General features: G+C 37.6%; 1 protein-coding gene across 1 annotated transcript in view; it reads right to left on the reverse strand.

Moving 5' to 3' along the window:
- Window positions 1-22,133, reverse strand: part of Col8a1 (collagen type VIII alpha 1 chain) — a 125,242-nt gene that overhangs the window by 37,024 nt on the left and 66,085 nt on the right. The window contains exon 2 of the mRNA XM_021185178.2: window positions 14,071-14,189. The gene's annotated coding sequence lies outside the window, so the exon portion shown is untranslated. The remainder of the gene's footprint in view (window positions 1-14,070; window positions 14,190-22,133) is intronic.

The following is a 22,133-nucleotide window of genomic DNA, read 5'->3' on the forward strand; positions in this document are numbered from 1 at the left end:
CTTGTTTGCTTCAGTCCCATAAACATATTGTAGGAAGAGAGCAATATTTGTCCACAGGGGATTGGTGAACACCAACAAGACCTCAGCCAGCAAGTGGGATCTCTTAAAGGAGCCAAGGGTTTGAGTCATACTACATGGAAGCTCATTTAAAAATCCATTGACAATTAAACCTTCTGTCTCTGGAGACTGCAGCCTGTTGGGCCTTGGTGATAGTTTTGTTGGCACACAGCAGTACAGTCAATGATCCTCACACACACTCCATTTTGAGCAAATTGGCCCACTATTCCTTCTACTTTAAAAAGAATTGGCTCGAGTTTCACTGATTTAATTGTTCTTTGAGAGCCATTGTAGATGCAGCTTTTGAACTAGTGAAGCAGAGACACCATGTAGCTAATGAAAACATTGGTTTAATCTAACAATCATGTACCTTTGATCTCAGAATGTGTCTTTTTACATATGTGTGAACACAGGCCTGTCTGATACCCCCAGAGTCCATTTTAAATGAAATACTAAAGCTACAGATAGAGGAAATCTCTGCAGGCTTTCCATTCTGATTTTTACTCTTCTCCCCCACCCTTTTCCCTCCTGCTCATGATGTGAATGGGATAGGGTAGATTAAAACATTTCAGGATCAGAATTTGTTCTTGAACTCTTCATTTGTGTAACAGAATTTGGAAGTTTTAGAAAAGGATTTGGCAAATACAACTCATTTCCCTTTTCATTTTTATGTGCATTTTATTTAACAAAGAATTCTCAATGTTTCATATGAGCCAGGCACTGTGTTTCCATACAGTGAGAAGTCAGATTCCTGATCTCACAGAGTTCTGTTTTAGTGGGGGATCAGACAATTTGCCACGTAAGGTCATTTTGGACAGAGGTAAGAGATGTAAGGAAAAAATGGGAATATGGGATGGGATGGGATGGGATGGGATGGGATGGGATGGGAGTGAGATGGGAATAAATTCAGATAGGTAGCAAACAAAGGGTCCTCCTGAGGAGGTGGTGGATAAGGGAAGCAGCCATAGGACATTGCCTAGACAGTGCAGGCAGAGTGTTTATCATTGGAAGTGATGAATAGATTAATACGTGTAGAGTGCATAGATCATTGTCTAGAATCTATAAAATGGAAACTGCTTTTCCTTCACCAAATAGTCCTAGTATCTACCAGTTCAAGTTTCCTGGAAGATTCAGGGAATTAGAGAGACTGACTTCCAGGACTTCAAGTGACACTCTCAAGCAACGTTTGTCCATGTGTGGTAACAGACCATGGTTTCTTATTCACTGGCCTTCTTTGTTCTCAATCTTGTCCCCATGGAGCCCACTTAGGCAAGCAGTGGGGAGAGGTCAGTAATCTAAGCAATCTACATTTTGTGTAAACTTGCTATAGTTGATTCTTGAAACCCTCATGGCTGAGGGATAGTCTATGCCTGAACTGTAACTCCTTTTGATTTAGTGCTCTCCATGACAGCAAGAATGAGTAATTGTCTCAAGTGAAAGGGACACCTCACGACACTTCCGATGAGTTTGGTTTCATTTATAGACCCATTGTATATTACGGACTTACATTTCACAGTTACTTCCCCAAATCCTCAGGTCTAACTTCATTGGTTTTTGATCTGTCGGGGGAAGCTGTGGTTTTGGATTACGCAGTTTTTGACTATGTATAATTTGGAAGGTATGTCTGATGTTCTTCAGTGCCCTTTTAAAACATGCCAAAGAACAAAACAGATTTTTACCTTTTAGGGATGAATGCCAACCAGTGTTTGCCAAAGGCTCCTGTATCCTGGAAGACATTCTACTTGTAAGTATACCTGGCTAACTAAAATTCCTCCATATACCTATTTTTAAAGGATGATATCCACAAAAGGGGAGATGAGTTCAGTTCCTTTCATTCTCTCTCTCTTTGGCTTTCCCTTTTAATGCATCTTTTATTTTCTCATTTCTGGAATGACTCATAGGCATTTTAACAAGTCTTAGATTCAAGGATCTCAACAAATAAATAAATAAAATCCATTGGCTATAAGGAGAGATTCGTACTGATTCCTGAGGCTGAATGAAAACAGATTTTAAACATCCAGACTGGTTTCTGTGCTTCAGAAGTGTAAGACTTCTGTTTTTCTATCAAATACTTTCCTAAAAGGGGCTTGGTCTGGGAACACATGTATCTCATCCAATTTCTTTTTCATGTCTCAATTTTCTCTCTTTATTAGTTTTTATCCATAACTATGTGATAGTTCTGGGCAAATGCAATGATAGCAATGGAAAAAAAAAAAGCCAGCACTGGCCATGACACTGGTAACTTTGAAAGGATGCATGTGAGTTTAAGGCAATTTAGAATCATAGACATAGAACTTGTAAGCACAGGCAAGCCAGTCATTCATTTAAGAAGCAAACAATCTCCTCCCATCCCCACCACCCCCAAAAATCAAAACCTAAGCCAAAAATTCTTTAGGTTGACAGTGCCACCTCAAAGTGCAAAAATCGATAAGGAATGTAAATCACATAAGAACCTGTAGAACCCAAGGTAAAAACCTGGTGAAGCCCCTGCCACTGAACTACATCCTGCCATGAGCTGAAGATTAAGGCTTATACCAGAGAGGAAGAATGTGTTACAAAGGAGCACCCCTCATCTGGGTAGAGAAGCCTCTCTTCCAGTGACTCCCACCTCATGCAGCCTCGCAAAAATTTCAAGCTTTCATCAGTCACTCAACAAAGCCATGCTGAGTGCCATACAAGTGCCAGGCACAGCTGAACTGGCCGAGAACGCAACACCAGAGACAGACCTCCAGTTTTACAGAGCAGTTAGAACTTCACTTCGTCTCCCTCTGTAAAGATATTGTAGGTCCTTAGTATCTACCTCAGAAACACCCTGCTGGAAAGGAGCCTTGTGTGAGACAAAAGAAGGTTGCTGAAGGAATTGAAGGCTAGTGGAGGAATGGTACAATGCTGAAGGAACTGAGTTCCGTACCACTGAATGCTGCCGAAGGAGCCATATTTCTGCACACTTTTTTGGCTCCTTGGCATTCTCTAATTATGAGCAAAATTACTTCTGAACCTCTCTTTAAACTGTTTCAGAGTTTTGGTTCCTATTTGCCTGAATAGTAATTGTGGATAAGCTATTGGACTGCCAAACAATTTTCTTGCTCTTACCAACCATGCTTTGATGGCATGACAGTACTGTCCCAAAAACTTAAAACCAATACACAAAATTGTAACTGCCTAGAACTATAAGACCCTGATTTCCATCAAAAAGCTACTGGTGACATGCCTGGATTTTATTATTATTATTATTGTTATTATTATTATTGTGGATGCTGGAGATTTGAACTCAGGCTCTACCAGTTACATAGATGGCACACAACTTACTGAACCATCTTCCCAGCACTCTTTACTATATTTCTGTGATTTCCCCTTATTCCTCTTTATGCTTGCAAGTCTGGGCAAAGTTATCTATATGCCGGCACAAAGAAACTACTAGAATTTAATTTGTTAGTCATTCAGGGGTCCTTGATACAGTGAGATAAGAAGTTGTTTAGTAAACAAGATATCTTAGATAAGGAGCTAAAAAGATTATCCAGGGCCTGGTGTTAAGGAAATCTGGTAGCATAAGACTGGAGTGAAGAGAGTGGATTTTCTGCAGGTGTCCTGTAGGAAGGCTTCTCAGGAGGAGAGATGCAGGAGGCACATGAGCTGCAAAGCTTGGAGCATAGGCCAAGAACATCATCTGCAAAGAGAAATGGAGTGGGGCTCTCCCTGACAGAGCTCTTCTGAAAACACCACAAGAGCTATTTACCCCTAGGACTTCTGGACTAAGAGATCAAACCTACTTTCTTGCCCCCTTTTACATTCGCTAGACCATTGAAAGTATCATCAAATAAATATTCATTATGTAAAGTCATGTTTCATAGTGGCATTTTCATCCAACTATATTGTGTATATTGACACCACTCCAACACACACACACACACACCCACACCCACCCACCCACACACACACACACACACACTTTACTCTCCTGTTTCCATCCTGTTCTTCTGCTATTCCCCTTGTTTCCCCACATGGTTCTCTCTGTGCTTTCACGTAATATACACATGTCAATGTACCATGAGCAATAGTCATCTAAGAGGAGGGAACCTCAATTGAGAAATGCTTCCAGGAGATTAGAGTATAAGTTAACAAGCCTGTAGGGCATTTTCTTAGTGATTGAGGGGAAAAGGTCTAAAGCATTGTGGGTGGCTATATTCCTGAGCTGGTGATTTTGGCTTCGTCAAGAAAGCAAGCTGAGCATCCCATGGGGAGCAAACCAGTAAGTAGCTCCTGCCTCCAGGTTCCTGTCCTTTTTGAATCTTGTTCTTTCAGTGATAGACAATAGAATCATAAGCCAAATAACCTTTTTTCCTCTTCAAATTGCTTTTGCACATGGTCTTTCATTGCTGCAATAGTAACCCTAAGAAAGACACTGTCTACAGCAGTACTATTTGCTTTTGTGGCCAACTTCATTGGATAACTCAAGTATAGAAAAAGCTGAAGTTGATTCTAGGTCTAATTGCATCTCAGTGCCCTTTGTGTTGCATCTGTTTGGCTTCTTGTTAATGGGAATATTTCCTTAATTATTCACACGTGAGTTGATTTTGTTGAGAAAATTCAGAAAACCTCACCTTTGCTCAACTACATTTGGGAAATGGTTTATAGATATTGTTTGTTTCAGCAACCATGATTTATCTTTTCAAGTTAATAAATGACCTAATTTAAAATTATGCACAAAATTTATACATAATTATGATATACAGTATAATGTTTTGAATCACAAAAATAGCTGAATCTAGATAACTGATATCCCCAGGGAATGCTGTTCTCTCTATTTCTATGAGATCAAAATTTTAGCTTCTTCGATGAGGTAGACTATGAGGGATTCTTTTGTTGTTTTATTAACTGAATGAATTCACTGAACATGATATTCTCTGGCTTCATCCAAGTTGTCACAATGACAGGGTTTTCTGAATAGTAAGTATTCCATTATGTGACTATGCCACCTTCTCTTCCCTATTCATTTAGCAGTGGACATTTAGATTGGGTCTGTGTGTTGCTGATGTGAGAGGCCGCCTAGTATGTTTCTCAACAACTGCTTTGATTCGGTCTCAGCTCCTCCATTTTGCTAAACAGAAAATCCTTGGGCAAATCTCTGAAGTGTTTTGTACATTAATCGTTGTTTCTTTTCTCTACAGTGGAAAAAATAACTATTTCATTGAATTGCTGTGGATTATTGAGTCTATATAAAGCATAGCGGTAACTCATAATAAATACTAAGCCTGTATTCATTTTTCAGTACTGTGGTACAAATACAGATATGATCAGAGCATATTAAAGTTTATTTTTAGAACTCCCCATTTTGAACATAATGGATGAAATAAAGACAGAAGGAAAAAAGAATCAACATTCAAATGATAGCATCCTTTTATCCAGTCATCTACCAATGTAGTAATTCAAAGGTGTCACTAGATGGCAATTGTGAGTCATAAAACTAGCTGCACTTGGTTGACCTCAATGGCTCTGACCTTGGCAAGTGTTTCCTGTGCCCTGTAGCTATAGGTTCAGGCGGTTCATTCTTAACTCCATGAGCCTTAAAAAAACGGTAGTCAGCAAAGCTTACCTGTTGTGGGTGTTTTTGAGGCACCTTTATAGGTACTAATACTTCTAAAGTCAGCTGCTCTGAGCCTGGGTTCACTTGCCACCATATTCATCATACAGGGAATATACTTAACAGGAGTGAGTGTCTTAGGCCAGGTGACAACACAGACTCAAAGTCTGAGAAGATCATCAGTGCTTCTAAAGTGTGTCTCCCTGCTAGCAACTTCGGTATCTTACCTGGTTACTTATTAAAAATGCAAATTCTATAAAAAGCACAGAGGTAACTCATAATAGACACTAAGCCTGTATTCATTTTTCAGTACTGTGGTACAAATACATATATGATCAGGGCATATTAAAGTTTAGCCCTCTTAGGTCTGGGGATCACGAAATCTGTGCTTTAACAGTCTTCTCAGGTAATTCCTGTGCCCTCTCAAGTGTGAGACCCACAGAGATAACAATGTTTCAAAGAGTATAAATGTTGACACTGGAAGAGTCATCAGACAATATTTGTACCCCACTTTAGTTTTACCTTTGTTGCCAAGTTAAATGACTCACTGGAAATGTAAGAAGATGGGCTGGAAATGATGGTAATCCCCAGAGTTAGATGTAGGAGAGTCAGATCCGATGCTAAATTGAATATTCCAGCTTTTCTAACAATTCACTTTAGTACCTTCCTCCTCCAGAGTGAGGTTATCAATTACACATTGTGTCCCAATTGAAAAATAAGTCACATGTGCATTTAGCTCTAAATGAGTTTAGTTCAATACACATTGCTATGGAATGCTATAAATCACTCCCTGAAGTGAAGATTTATATATGTGGTGGAGTGAAGGGGAATCAAATAAAACAATATACATATGCAAAAAATTACAGAGCTTTGGAAAACAGATGAATGCCCCTAGGGATTCTGTGCAAAGGCAGAGACGTAGTCAATATGTTATTGACAGCAGTATCATGTCTATTAAGCGTAACTGACACTCACTGAATGTTAGCTGTGTTAACACAGTACTGAGCATTTTATAATTATTACCAATTGACTTAAACCTTGAACACCTTCTTGCACATCGACTCTCAGCCTTGTATTACTGATTATAATGTGCATGCACTCATTGTAATATTTTCCTTGAAAGTCACTGTATCTATTTCCATTTCTTAGAGAAATATTAGTACACTTAGAAAGGAGATTTAATATTTACTTCTCCATTCTCTGTAATGTAAAGTAAGTTTAAATTTGTAGAGAAAGATGAATATATTCTTAATATATATAATCTCCCCCCATTTTGATTTTTATTAAAGTAAAATACATGCTTTAGCCCGCTTTTATCTTATGCAAATTAGATCTCTCCAAGCAAGTATAGATCCTTCCCACTCAGCTCAGTGACTGTTTATAATTACTATCTGTTACTTTTATTAGATACTAGACACCAATCAACAATGTTTCTATAGTACATTCAATTCAATTAAAGTAAAATTAATTATTAGCATCTCTGTAAAACACCTTTCCTGAGGCCATTCAACCAGTGAGTAACAACCCTAGGCAAGGTAGCATTAACACTGGAAGCTGGCGATGAGTCTGGGTCTTAGTAAGAATGGGAGATCGGAGAAAGTTGGAATGGTGTTTCTCCTTGGAGCAAGGCTCTTAGACACTCAGAAGATTACAATTGACTCCCCCCATTTAAGATTATAATTACATTTCCCCCTTCCCTTTTCTCCCTCCAAACACTCGTTGCTCTCCTTGAAATTCATTGTCCTTTAAAAAAATCATTGCTATAGCATTATATATTTATATATACATACACACATACATACATACATGTATATTTGTAGTATATATAAATGCACACACGCGCACACACACACACACACACACACACACACACACACACGTATATATTCCTAAGTAACTAAGTACAACCTTCTCAGCTTGTAAAGTATTACTCCTATACTTGTTTTCCGGGGTGACCATTAGGTAATCAAGCATATTTTCCATAAAGCATAAAATTAGAAGGTTTTTGTTTTTCTTTCTTGTTTTTTCCAACCCAAAGACTGAGTGTCCGGTTATTCTTCATTTATTTGGAATGTTGGAAGTGGTCAGGTTCTCATGATAATAGACAAATTGTGAGGGGCAAGTGGCAGAGAGAGGGCATTGCAATTCTCTGAGTCACTAAAGAGAGGAAGTGGAGTCATGAGTGAGTAGCTGGTCTGGAAGCACTGGCCTATTACACTTTTGTTTCTATTTTATAAGCACTCACTGTGAATGTGATTTTTCACAGTCAACATTTGCATCTTATCTTCACTGGACAGAAGTGCCAACGACTAGCTGGAAATTCAAATTGTAATGAAAATTCTGGCAGGACTCAAAGTTCTGCGCATGGATGACCCTTCCCAGGAGGTGCAGATGGGCAAGGATTAGTTAGATTTTTTTATTTAAAGATATTTAACTTTTTCCCTGAAGGGGGAAAATCACTTTTCTATAATGTAGGTTTTGATCTGTAGAATATTTGTATTGGGTAGAATAATTTAGAAGAAGACCCCTTCAGCTCTGAGGATCGGTGTATTTGTGAGATAACACGTAAATGAAACAGATGACTCATTTCTGAATTTTCATGGCAGCAAAATTTTAGTGTTACATCAATAAAAGGATTTATCAGACTGGCTAGGTCTCTATGAGTTCATGTAGGACTCTTCTAACAGTCCTGTGTTTCACCTTTTAGGTTTGGCAGACCCTGTCTAGCTCAAAGTTTACATGATTTACATCGACATGACCTTTCACATATCTTCCTGGCTAACACAAGGACAAATTCTGAACAGACTGCATTAGAAGTGGTTCATGGCCCACTTGTTTGATGGCTGAAGAGTTACAGCTCACACAGGGCTGTGTGTGCTTTCTGAGAATGACCAAGGCCATTTCTGCTTCATGCACACACTACAACCTTGATCTTTAAACTTGTGATTGTGTCTCAAAGTGCCCTGCTACCTCAAGAGAATCTAGAAAACCCAAATACTGTATCTTCTTTGTCTATGGTGCTTGAATAATCTGCAGGGTGCTTTGTTCTCAACCAGAAAGGAAATGTGATCAGGAAAGATGAATCTACAAAGCATTATTATTATTACCGGCACATCTGTGATTGAAAATAAAATCACATTTAATATCCACTTCCCATACTGGGAACAGTTGTCTTTCTAGTTTGCATCAATTTTGGAATCAATTACAATAAATTTCAATCTCTCTCCCCCTCTCCCCCTCTCCCCCTCTCCCTCTCTCCCTCTCTTTCTCTCCCTCTCTTTCTCTGTCTCTCTGTCTCTGTCTCTGTCTCTCTCTCTCTCTCTCTTACACACACACACAGATGGTCAGTTTGAAAAATTTTGCATCAAAATTTAAATTAAGATGTAGAAGAATTTGAATTCTCTCACCCAGACAGAGCTGAGCTGGCTGTTGTTAACAGTTTTTGTTTGTTTTATTTTATTCTGGGTAAGCATTAAGAATGTGACAACCTGTAACACATTCTATTTGAAAATCTAAAAAATGTATTTTTTTGCGTGTTATTCCTTGGTTCATTTGTTCTAGAAAATATTTATTCCTTCCTCCCCACAATTAGATAACCAAACAGTTTACTCTAAGTATGTTTTTTTTTTGTTTTGTTTTTTTTTTGTTTTTGTTTTTGTTTTTTGTTCTTCCTCCATGCACAAAACTACAGCTCTCTGGAACAGAACTGTAAAGATTTCTATTAACCTAGAAAGAAGATCTTTAGAATGTGACTCTTCCTTTTCTAACTCTTGTTTTTAAGTGTACACCATTCACAAAACAACGAACTGGTGCACTCTTTGGGGAAAATCTTTCTGCACAATGTTCTCACAGTGTTTAGAACTGTCCCTGGCCTAAACATGGAGCTGACGTCAGTATTACTGAACGAATTCCAGATACTCTAATACTGTCTTGGTTGGTTGCATCATGATTTCAGGTAGCATGGAAGCAAGAAGCAACAGTAATTAAAAGCTTTGTTTTCTTTTTCTTTTGTTGCTAATTTTAAAATCCCTGTGAAGTTTAAATGAGATAATCGTAGTTTAACTTTTAGGGTAGGAATTGAGCCCATTCCATCTAGTAAATGACAAATAGATGCTAGCTAGCTGTTAGTGTTTGGGGTTATATTTTGCTACTACAATTTTTCCTTGAGGATTTTCAGTTAGATTTTTTTTTCTAATTCTACTTTTGAGGTTATGGTGAACAGGATAAAATTTACCAGATAACAAATTTACATATAATAATTATTATTTTTTTTTGAGACAGGGTTTCTCTGTATAGCCCTGGCTATCCTGGAACTCACTTTGTAGACCAGGCTGGCCTCGAACTCAGAAATCCACCTGCCTCTGCCTCCCGAATGCTGGGATTAAAGGCGTGCGCCACCACGCCCGGCATATAATTGTTTTTTTTTTTTTATATCATTACCTATATTAGCATAACAGCCAGGTATCTATTTCACTCTTGATATTTATGGGAGAACATATTTTAAAATAAACAGTGATACAGAGCTATAAATATAATTTGTGATTTTCCTGTGGAATTTTAGCTTCTAATCTTTTCATGCATTTAAGTGAGTATACAATGAATCCTTAGAATGAATGAGCATTTCGAAGTATCAGACAGTAAAGCCTGATCTTTCCCCTGGTTATGGGAGATGTACAAGTGTGACTGGATCACTAACATTAATCTACACTACGCCCTAATGCATTTTGGGAAATTTGTTTAAGCTCCATCAAGGCAGGTGCCTATATAAGGCCAGTAATATGAAATCATACTGTGGATACTGAGCATGGGAATTCTCTGGCCTAGCAGTACACCAGAGAAGGGTGTGAGTCGTCTATACAAAGTCATTTTCTGGAAGCCGTGTTAAATCATGCAAAGAGACAGGTAAACACATATATACTGAGTTATACATAGTAATATATTCATCACTATCTAAACCATGTTACTTCGTTGAACTCAGGATATTGCAAATGCAATTTCAGCATGCATTCTTTTTTTTTTTTTTAAATCGTGCCTTAAGAATTTGGAATATGTCTCCTATGAAAAGCATATTTTGATGAGGCCGAACCACATTTCAAGTGCTCCATAACCATATATGGTTTGTGACCACCACATTAGAAATGCTGCCTGTCTCTGTGTATCACACTGGAAGATACCAGAGCGTGGCAATATGGTATAGAGGGATGACGGAGACCAGCACCACATCTACAACTGTCTGTTTTCTGGCTCTGACACTTGCTATTGATGTGACTATGAAGAAGAGATTTAGTTTCTCTGGGTCTCAAATCCCCCCATTCTTTCAAATGGAAAATTTTATATGACTGCTATATTCCTCCCAGGAGGCTGGGGCTAAGATTGAATAACATATTGTATGTGAAAGTGTGATGTTAAACCATAAAATGCCAAGCACATGTAAGACATTATTATGTCTTTTATCGTAGATTTTGCTCTCATGACTTGCCCAAGGCCACATTCCGAATTGGTAGGGAATGGAGGTTAGTATCTAGGGCCTCTGACTTCCAGCCATCTGCTTCAGCTAAATGCTGCTCATACCAAACTAGTTTAAAATGGTGCTTCCCGCCCCCCCCCCCAAATGATCTTTTTATTTAAGATTGAGGAAAGAGGAGAGTGGCATTAAGAAGTAAATTCCATATGAACAGTTACTTGTATAATGTTTTTCAGCTAAAGTATATATAAGGGTATTTATATCCTTATATACTTAGAATTATAGCCATCAATGACTGGACTTTACTGCCGTCATATAACATAAAACCCCATGTTATTCAAAGTTTCAAACAATGTTTGAATTAAACTGTAATTTCTCAACTCTATCTCTAAAACAGCACAACCACAAGAAAGTCCTTCTGCGCTGGACTTGATTAATGACACAGATATGGATCAATGCTGCAAGTTTTCCATGGATATTTTTGGTTACAGATGTCCTTCATTAGTTCTCATGTGTGAGACACCACCACTTATAGTGTGACTCCAAGAGACACACTAATGATAAACAGAAAGTGGGAATTTATAGGTCCAACCCATGTTTTTTGGTGCTTACCAGGTGTAAGGCATGTTAGCTATTTAATGGTCCAAAGGAGCTACTTTTCGTTAATTTTTCTCACTGGCAGATATACTATCTCACTCAAAGAAAGTACGGAATGTGTGTACTCAGATGTCTGTGGTAATCTGTACTTTGGAAGGTAATACATTGATCAGAAATGTAGCTCTAGTTAATTAAAAATAATTTAGACAGCTCCCTTGTGTAATCTTGGAAAGCACAGGGGTCGATCACTATCTATTTTTCTCATTCCCTAACTGTATGCCTTCCACACTCTGTGTATTTGTGTGGGGTTTTTTTTTGTCATTTTCTATATTGTGTCAAACAAATATCTTTGCAGAACTGAAAAAGATGCTTAAAAAGCACTTTTGAGTTTTAGTTCTGTGTGAAAGCAAACATAAACCCAATTCATTTTGACAAAGAAAAAGACATATATGCAAAAAGTTCTTTATACTTCTTTCAATTAGCATTCTTTAAAATGACTTCCCATTGGCAATTTTCATCAGGAAACTGGCAATTAAAGCGCCAGGCTTGCCTCAATTGGCCATATTGAGTAACAATAACTTTTACTTGACTTGCGGAATCCTTCCTCTTGACTATTGAATGGAATAGTTTATTGAGTCACCTTTACATTTTATTGCTTTGCACCTTAGTTTAAAAAACAAAGAACTTAATTTTTTAAAAGTCCAATAAAATGTATTTTTGATCCTTCTACCACAACTTTACAGGCAGTTCCCCTCCTTTGCCCTGTAATAATCACCTTCTGCATTTTTTTTATGATTTAGTTGAACATTATTATTGTAATTTTTTACTGGGTGAGCCCGTCAATGTCCTTGGCAGCATGAGTTTGTTACAAGAAATCCAGAAGCTGAGTCTGTAGTGAGTTGTAAGAACGGCAGAGTTTCTCTGGATTTAGTTCCTCAAGAGCAGATGCAATGCAAACCATGCCTCTCCTCACTGGTTTCTGCACACCTTCCATCAACCTGAGTCCTATACTCTGCTGCTTAAACAAACACATTTTTTTTTATTCAATAGCTTTGCATTATAAACATTTTATTTGGGGAGCATCTGGCTTTGATGGGACCCAGTACAAAGAGTGGGCAGTAACTACATTAAAAATGTAATATTGAAGTATTTGCATTCCTCCATGTGCTCTGAATGGATGCATTTAAATCAGGATATGGTCATGTGGCTGGATGCTGTACTATGTGTGTCTTTACGTCCCAATGCTGTATCTCCAGCACAGGAAAACACCAAACACACACACACACACACACACACACACACACACACAGACACACACAGACACACAAACTGAAGAAGCTTAACCAATCAATCTTTCAATTATGAAATAAAAGCACACTGTAAAAAGTCATTGTGCTATTATATATGAGGAACTCTCACGCCATGTGTCCAAAAGTCACACTTAAAACCAGGCAACCGTAATAAGCACAGGATGGTGTGAGTACTATGAGATAATGTCTACTTGTCAGAAAATGGATGGTATGTTGTGAACATTTTTTCCGTCAAAGTTCAAAAGTTAATGATGTACTTTGCATTTTTATTGCTTCTACTGAGACATCAATTAAAAAAGAAAAGAGATTCCTGCATGCTATTATTACTTTTCACTGTGGATATATTGAATATCACATGTGAATAAAACCACATTTGCTCTATCATGCTGTGTTTCAAACTTCCTAGCCTGTCTTTGGGGAAATTCAGTGCAAATATCACTTCACTCATCTGAAATGAATAATTTCTTCATTATAGCTCATAACTTCAAACTATAAAATATCAGCTGGAAAAAAGTGGGCCCAATTAAGAGAAATATGATAATGGTAGAAAAACACATATAGACATGTCTGAGAGATGATAAGATTATTTTAATTTTCCCATTTGCACTGGAATTATTTATTTTACAAATCTCCAGATCTTTTATTACTTAAAATCCCGTGCTGAATAATGAAAAGAAGCTTAAGTTAGCAGTTTTCCCCTGTACAATCTAGCTGCTAGCATCTGGTGGACACTTGGATACCTATTCAGGTCCTATGGAAATGATTATTCTAAGAGTCTATTTCAACATGCTTGGACTTAAAATCAGCTAGGCTCACACAACTCTGTATTTTACTGTAAGTTTGTTTTTTAATTCAACATTAGTGATAGTTTCAAGTCTTTTTCAGCAGTGTAGATAGTATTGAAGACAGGACAATCACACTTGAAGAGAGACTGAGTACCGATCTGCCCAACTGTTGATGTACTGCACAGCTACAAGTATCTGCTTCACCAGTGGATGAATGCATGGCTGGTGCTCTCCCTCCCTTCCTCCCTCTCTTCTTTCTCCCCTCCTCAAACTTACATTTAGGCTTGGCTGGCCAGTAGAATCGAGGACCAAAGTCCTTGCTTGACTCTTCTTGTAATACCACTGGGGCTGGGTGCAGTCTCTTCACAGGCTTTACTTGATTTCCAGAACAGCTTCTGAAGTGGAAAGATGAAGATGCTTTTAGTCAATCGCGTGTAAAGTAAGATGAAGAATTATTATCAAACTATTTCTTCTGTATTGTATAAGGAATTGTATAGTAGAACTGTATAAATACATACAAGATTTAGTTGCACATTTAAGTTCTAATTGAGATTCCTATATATTAATGGGAGGGGGAGAACATGTGTTTTGCTTTTATTTAAACAAGTACACATTAATTTTTTAATATAGTATATTGCTATAGCTTAGATTTGGAATCTCTCCAGACACCCATATGTTAAATGCCTCATTAGTCTGTGCTGTCATTGGTAGTTGGTGGAACATTTAAGAGGTGGGGCCCACTGGGAGGTAGTTAGGTCATTAGGAGAGTCCTTTTGAAGAAATGTTGGGACCCTGATGTCTCTGTTTTGTTTTTTAGTTATCACAAGGTGAGCAAGCCTCCACTTCCACTAACCCTAACCCATAATATACTACAACAGGCTCAACACAACAGTCAAGAGCAAATAACCTGGCACCTCTGAAATCATAAGCCAGAAAAACTCATCCTCTTTTACGGGATTGGTTACAGTGATACAAAGCTAACATGTATACACACGTATGTCCAAATAGACCATCCATCATGTGTCCTTGTTTTCATTATCATGTATTCAGTTGCCATTAATTCTATCCTTGGTGACACAGATTAGAGATAGTTTAGAAAGGATGTGGACATTCGTTATGGAGAGAGCAAGTGTGTGAGGAAGTAATGCCTCAGAAAGTATAGTCTCCTTTAAGAAAAGTCAACTTTTGAAAGATGCATTTCCCCACCTCATTTGCATACACCTTGAATTAGAATTTGTTCTTAGTTACTTGTTAGATAGGGTGTGATAGGCTTTTATCTGTTTAGATTTTCTTCTAATTTTGACACAACTCAAGCAGAGATACACACCTCACACATTGTCCCTCATTACACGATTCACAAACCATGTGGGATTTTTCCCATTGAAGCTGAGTTTCAGAACTTCACTGCTTTTACGAACAGACAACCTCACTTGTTTTTATTGTGTTTCACAGAGATGTGCCTAAGAGATACCTGCATTTGTTGTTTGGAAAAAGATTTAAACAGAAGCAGCTTCAGAATGTAGATCAGGATCTGAAAGCCAGATTTTGTTGGTTAGGAATCAAGTGCTGAATCGGGCATCCGGTTTGCTGTTTTTCAATGAGCGACACATTCTAGACTAGTACTCTAATACTTTCTGTAATGACACAGTCGTTTCATATTTTATGCTTTCAAATATAGTATCCACGCATTATGTATTTGGCTCTTAAAATGCAGCTAGTGAAACTAAGCTGACTTTAATCTTTACCTTGCCATTCATAACACTATTGAAAGGAGACCTAAAGTCTCTGGGTGTGAAACAAACCAAAGTATTCAGGATTCAAACACTGTGAGATGGGAGTGGGCGAATTGCCTACACAGGCAGTTTAAAACTCATCACATCTCAGTTTATTTTGGAAGACTGAGCTAGAACCAAGGCAAAGTACTAAGCAAGAAATACTCAAACTTCTTTTTCTTCTCCACACAAAAATCATATGATTAAATGTATGGTCCAGCATGCACTTATTAGATGAGTTTTCATTGACAAGAGTTTGAGGATGAAAGAGATAAGAATGAAGTGACTGTAATAACAATGTCTAGTACTAAAGTAGCTGAAGACGATAACATGATGCCTTTTCAAATAAATTAATTGATAACCCCTTTGACTAAAATGTATTTATTTATTGTGTATGTGCCTGAGTGTATGGATATGTACATTGTGTGTTCATGTGCACATGGTAGCCAGATGAGGATGTTGAATAGCCCAAATTGGAGATACAGTGTATTTGTTCTAGATCACTCAATGTGGCTACTGAGATACAGTGTATTTGTTCTAGATCACTCAATGTGGGTACCGAGATACAGTGTATTTGTTCTAGATCACTCAATGTGCCTACTGAGATACAGTGTATTTGTTCTAGATCACTCAATGTGGGTACTGAGATACAGTGTATTTGTTCTAGATCACTCAATGTGGGTACTGAGATACNCTCAATGTGGGTACTGAGATACAGTGTATTTGTTCTAGATCACTCAATGTGGGTACTGAGATACAGTGTATTTGTTCTAGATCACTCAATGTGGGCACTGAGAATTGAATCCTGGTCTCCTGCAAGAGCAGCAAGTACTTCTAACTCCAAACTCCATTTCTCCAGACCCATTCTTGGTTTTTATAAACATATATTTTAAACAGATCCTTATTCTCTACAAATGAATTGCAAGGCATTAGAAACAGCCAGAATGAAAAATGATACAAAAATATTATAAATAAAAATCATCATGGGCAAATGAAAAGGTGAAGTGGAGGCAAACTTAGTCCTTGAGAAACTGTTATACTCTGGAAGTCTTTCACATGACCAAAATCTCTCACCTATTTTCTCTGTGTTCCTTCCTATGAATTTGGGAATACTTATGGTGGCTTTGACCAATCTAGCACAGTAGAAGAAACATAGTACAGCTTTCTCATCCTTATTCCCTCTCTGTTTTCTTCTTGTCATTCTCTTTATCGTTATTTTGAGACAGCATCTCATGTAGTCTGGACTTGTCTGGAACATGTTATGTCGTTGAGGATGACACGGAACTCCCAATCCTCCTGTCTCTTTTCAGCTGTTAGCATTACAGGAGTGTGTCAGCACACTTGGCGTAACTTCTGAAGGTGGTTCGTAGAAGAATGAGGAGCTGACTTTTGTGCTAGGTTACTGTCTTTTGGAGCTATGAACTTCTGACTAGGAAATCTGACCACTTTCAGACCATACAGCGAACCCTATGGTGGTCTTCTTTGCAGCTTACACTGTCAGCTAAGTTCAGCCCTTCTTTCATTCCTTGCCCGGGAATACTTTCCCTGAGACCACTGTATGGATGGGCCCTTAATCATTTAAATCCCAGTTTGAGCATCACTTCCTCAGAGAGACTTTTCTTGCTCTGCTCTAAAATAAGGTACTCATTTTCACGCATCTTCATTCTCTCTTTAATTCTGCAGTAGCAGTTAGAACTTTCTTCCTCCATTATGCATCATCTTCTCTTAAAGCCGGCCTTATCATGAACTTTTCTGCTCTTTCAGTAACTTTCCTTTCTGTTCCCTCCCTGTCTACATTTCCTTCTCCAACCTCTTTCTCTCTTTTTCTTTTTTTTTCCTTTGACATAGTTTCAGATAGCCCAGGCCAACCTCAAGTCCATCCAGCTGAGGATGACTGGAATTTCTCCTTCCTCTACGTCTCAAGTGCTGGGACTCCTGACATGGACCACCATACCCACCTCCAGTTCCTTACCTGGGTGCAGGAAGCTTGTCTCTTTTGTACTAAACGTTCCCTGCAACTAGAACTAGGTCTGGCACATACTTAAGTATTTATAAATACTTGTTAGACCCCTTATAAATAAACACATCTTGCAATTCTCAAATACAGAACTTAACAGGGCAAGAAAATCAGCACTTGAGATTTTAAACACTTTATTTTCTTTTTAAGCCAGAAATTTAAAACTCTATGGGCATTTTAAAAGGCTTTGATGGTTCTGATTAGAGTTAAGCACATTCCTTCAATTTGGAGGAAAAGAAAAACCCACAAACAAAATCACAGCAGCGTAAAATTTTTTCAGGAGCATGATGAGAGCTCCCTTGTCAAATCACATACTTTTGAAATTGTATCACCATTCAACAGGCTCCTTGCTTTGAAATGAAGAATGTTTATCTCTCAGCAGTATTTTTATTGCTATTGAACATGTGATTATTTACTGGATAAGGAGCACGTCTTAGTAAAGGGACTTTTCTTTTATCACTCTAAGTGTAGAAAACAGTCTTTTTAAACTTTATTTTTTTATTTTTATTTTTTTGAGACTGGCTTAATTCAAGCATCTAGAATAAAGTGGGGGTATTTACTGCATTGGGTGAGTGGAGTTAGAACTGTCTCCTTTGGTACCATTCACTCTGGGATGTAAGAACTTTGCGGGTTGGGATTCAGTAACCAGGTATGATTATAAAGTTCTATAGTACTGAGGTTGAATTTTATAAAACCGACGATTATGGATACATAATATGTGAATTGCTGTTTCAAGTTGCTATTTATAGATGTGCCATAATGTTTCAGAGTGTATCACATTATCTCAGATATCCAGATATAGGTTTCAATACATATACCAATATGGTCTGTCCTAACCAGTTTTGAATTTCCAACATAAAGCAGGTTGATTATATTCTTATGGTTTATGAAGAAAGAGAGAATACATAAATGTGCTCTTTGGGCCAGTTTCTTGCTAAATATGTTATGTGCCTATACTCAATTAATCTAACAACTATGCAAAAAATGAATTAAGGCAGGGATATGAAAGATTCTGTTATTTACACATTACTAAGGAAAAATTTGGTGAACAAGGAATCAGTAAAACAAAACTCCCCAGCCTTATACCATCAACATCATCTAAGGCACTAAATATGAAGTTTTTTAAGGGAGACTAAATATTACCTTACTGATATATGTTATTGTCAAGAGCATGACAAAGGCCCATTGATCAATACTGCAGTTAGATACAGTATTTCAACTGCACATTTGAGTTGTTTAGAAATGTATGGTCTCAGAAAAAAATGGGTTATTCACCTTGAAGTTCCTGGAAGTGAGTCTTTCTTTTCTATCGAGAAAACTATTGATTTGGTCCATGGTTTCATATAATGTTTGAAAGCAGAGAGAGCCCATTTTCAGTTTAATTAAAAGAAACTCAAGGTTGCATAGTCTTAGACAAAACTCTGAAAAATTCCTTTCTACTGGAACAAGAGCAAACCTTAACTGAAAGTAAGTCTTGGTAAATTTAAAAAAAGAAAGACATTTCTAAGGTCATGTTAAGCCACCACTTAGCATCTGGACTGCCAAATCCCTGGTTTTCTTTTAAGTGTGATTAGTGGGACACTCATTTCCTCTTGCTTATAAAACGAATCAATCGTCTCATGACTCCACTTATAAGGTTCAAAGCAGGCAACACTTACTGCTCTGGTACAACCTGAAAATACCCACACCTCTAAGGTTTATATGAAATGTTTGGATTGTATTAATTTGGAACGAGGACAAGAGGAATGTGGAATCAACTCCACAAAAGGTGGATATACTTGAGAAATGGGGACTTTACTTTAGAAGGTTAGAAGAGAGAAGCGTATGTGGTTGGGATTTAAAATTGGCCCTCACTACAGTTCAAGAGGTGATGTCTGATAGTCTCTCAGAGTTTTTACTGTAGGTGCACCTGTCAATCACCCTTGCAATATATTATTTCCCATGAGCATCTCATCTTTACTGAGGAGATAAGGAAGGTACTAGCTTTCTTTTTCAGTAAGGCAAACATTGGTATGAATCTTCAAGTAGGCTATAATAGTAAGAGTATAATGATGATTCAGATAAGCCAGAGGCCATCCAGTAACAGATGGAAAAACAAATATTATGTGTTTTCAATTGTAAATAGCCAAGGAGAACCACATATGAAGTCTTCTTTGACTGCTCTAGACATTTGGCAGTATAGAACAAATGTTAAGCTGAACCAAAATATAAAAACTATGTAGATATTTTTTTTTGCTTGAGATAATTGTGTTACATTACTTTTGCATTGATATCATCTCATTACTTACATTATGACCAGCTAAGGCAATAATTGATCTGGTAATCAGTTCATTAAGTGTGATATTTTTCCTACAATAACATTTTTCCTGCTAAGCAATTTGTTTTCAAAGTTAAAGTTTGGCATATTCCTGTCTAATTAATTCTTGTGCCTTCAAAACATATGTGGAAAATGTCAAGTTTATCTTGTTACTTGTTCTGTGAAATAACCATGAATAAGACCAGGGTTGGAAGAAGCATGAAGGAGAGAAAACTATTTTCTGTGATCTTGGGACGTGATCAAGACTTTGAAACATCCTAGGACGAACAGGATGAGAACCAGACTCCAGACATCAAAGCATGGTTGAGGTCCAAGTTTGTGTGGTCATCCTGACTTCGGTATTCTTGACAATAGATTTTTTGTTTTCTTCCTTTTTGAATGTGATAATTCTTTCTTCCCCTCAACAATTAAACCAAATTGACAATAATCTAATTTTTCCTAAAAATTAGTAATAAATAAAATTGTACTAAACAATACTAATAAGAGCTACTATTAGGATGTCTTGTGTCCAATAAGTATACTTTAAATATGTATGATTCAATGTTCATTACACTCCTACAATATTGCAGCATTCTTACATTTAAGATCATTTAAAATATTTTTAAGATCTTAAAGCATATACATACCTTTTAAGATTTACTTTTTTAATATTTTAATTATGAATATGGATATATAAATATCTATGCATGTGTGTGCACATGTGTCCAAACACAGGTGTGTGTCTGTGTTTATACAATTACAGATATGTGTACGTGCATAAATATGTGTATGCATGCGTATGTATCTATCCATGTGTGTCTACTATGTATGGGTTATGCGTGTGAGTGTTAGTTATTCCTAACACTGGAGTTACAGGTGGTTGTGAACTCCCAAAGTGAGTGCTGGAAGCTGGACCCTGATGATGCCCTGATGAAGGGCAGAACATACTTTTATCAAAGAATCACCTCTCTAGCCTTTGATAGTCTGCATTTTAAAGACAGAAGCTGTGATTTGTTTCATAGATAGTGCCTAGAAAATATTTCTTAGATTATGTAAAATGTCATTTCTTGTGCTTATCCTGAGGGATGGATTTCTATTAGTCATTTTGTTTGGAAAAACACAACTTTGAAGATCCCTAAGGAGAAAATGGAATTTTTAAGCCAACAGGCAGTGTAGATCGACTCCTCTCTGTCTTTTTGGGTCAGTGAGGATGACCGATAGATAAAAGGGGAGATTGGAGGGTAGTTTGTTTTTTTTTAAACAGGAATTGGTGGGAAGGTAAAAATACTAATTATGGTAAAAATAACCAAAGAAATAGGACATCCAGGATGCTATGAACGTATTGTCTTCATTGGGGCATATGAAATGCAACATCCCCATGTGATAGTGGATATTGACTGCCAGTGCTCTGAACTGTGAATCCCAGAAAGATGGCACCTACACACAAAGATGGGAAAGACACACTTGGGGCAAACTGTTAAATAAATGCTACCCTGTTTGTTTTATGATTTTCAATTTCTAACCTGATTTATTAGCCTTCCCAGTGGTTGGCTGGACCCTGCTTACACTGTTCATTGCTCTTTGATCCCTGACAGTGATTATGGCTTTGTTGTACCACACATAGGAGAGCCACGGGATTAGACTCTTCCTCACCCAGAGTTCATTCTTTACAACTTTGATGAATTGCACAATAATATTTTTTTTTTGAGCATCCACTCATACCAGGAACTTTTTTTTCCCAAACACAGTCACACCTGCACATGTGTACATAGTGTCATGTAAAGTAAATGTAACAGACTGTACACCTTGCCCCAGGAGCTCACAATAAAAACCAGACGATTGTTGTAGTGAAGACTTCAGGCAAACAGGTGTGCAGCTGTGTAAACAGAGAAACAGAATCAATTAGAGGATTGGCTACAAAGTGCTAAAGCCGGTGCTGTGCTGTTTGTAGGCTGGAACTGAAGCTAGTGAAATTCTCAGCCTGCACAAAGCTTTGTGTAGTCTTTTGTGGTGGTAAGAAAGGAAAGGCTGATGGGGAGGAATAGAAGTTTCCCTCTGGAGGAGAGGACAGAGAACTTCCCACTCCCCAGTGGAAGGGTTTATGTACCGCTACTTTGGGTCTCTTCTATTTTCTAAGGGACTTGGTTGTAACCAGCCTGCAGAAGGAAAATGAAAATATATTAAGCAGTGTTCAGCCTGCCAGAGAGATTTCATAAGCCTTCTTTCTTTCCACTGGAAACCAGACTAAAAAAGA

Source organism: Mus caroli, chromosome 16, assembly GCF_900094665.2.
Source record: "Mus caroli chromosome 16, CAROLI_EIJ_v1.1, whole genome shotgun sequence".
Taxonomy (NCBI): Eukaryota; Metazoa; Chordata; class Mammalia; order Rodentia; family Muridae; genus Mus; species Mus caroli.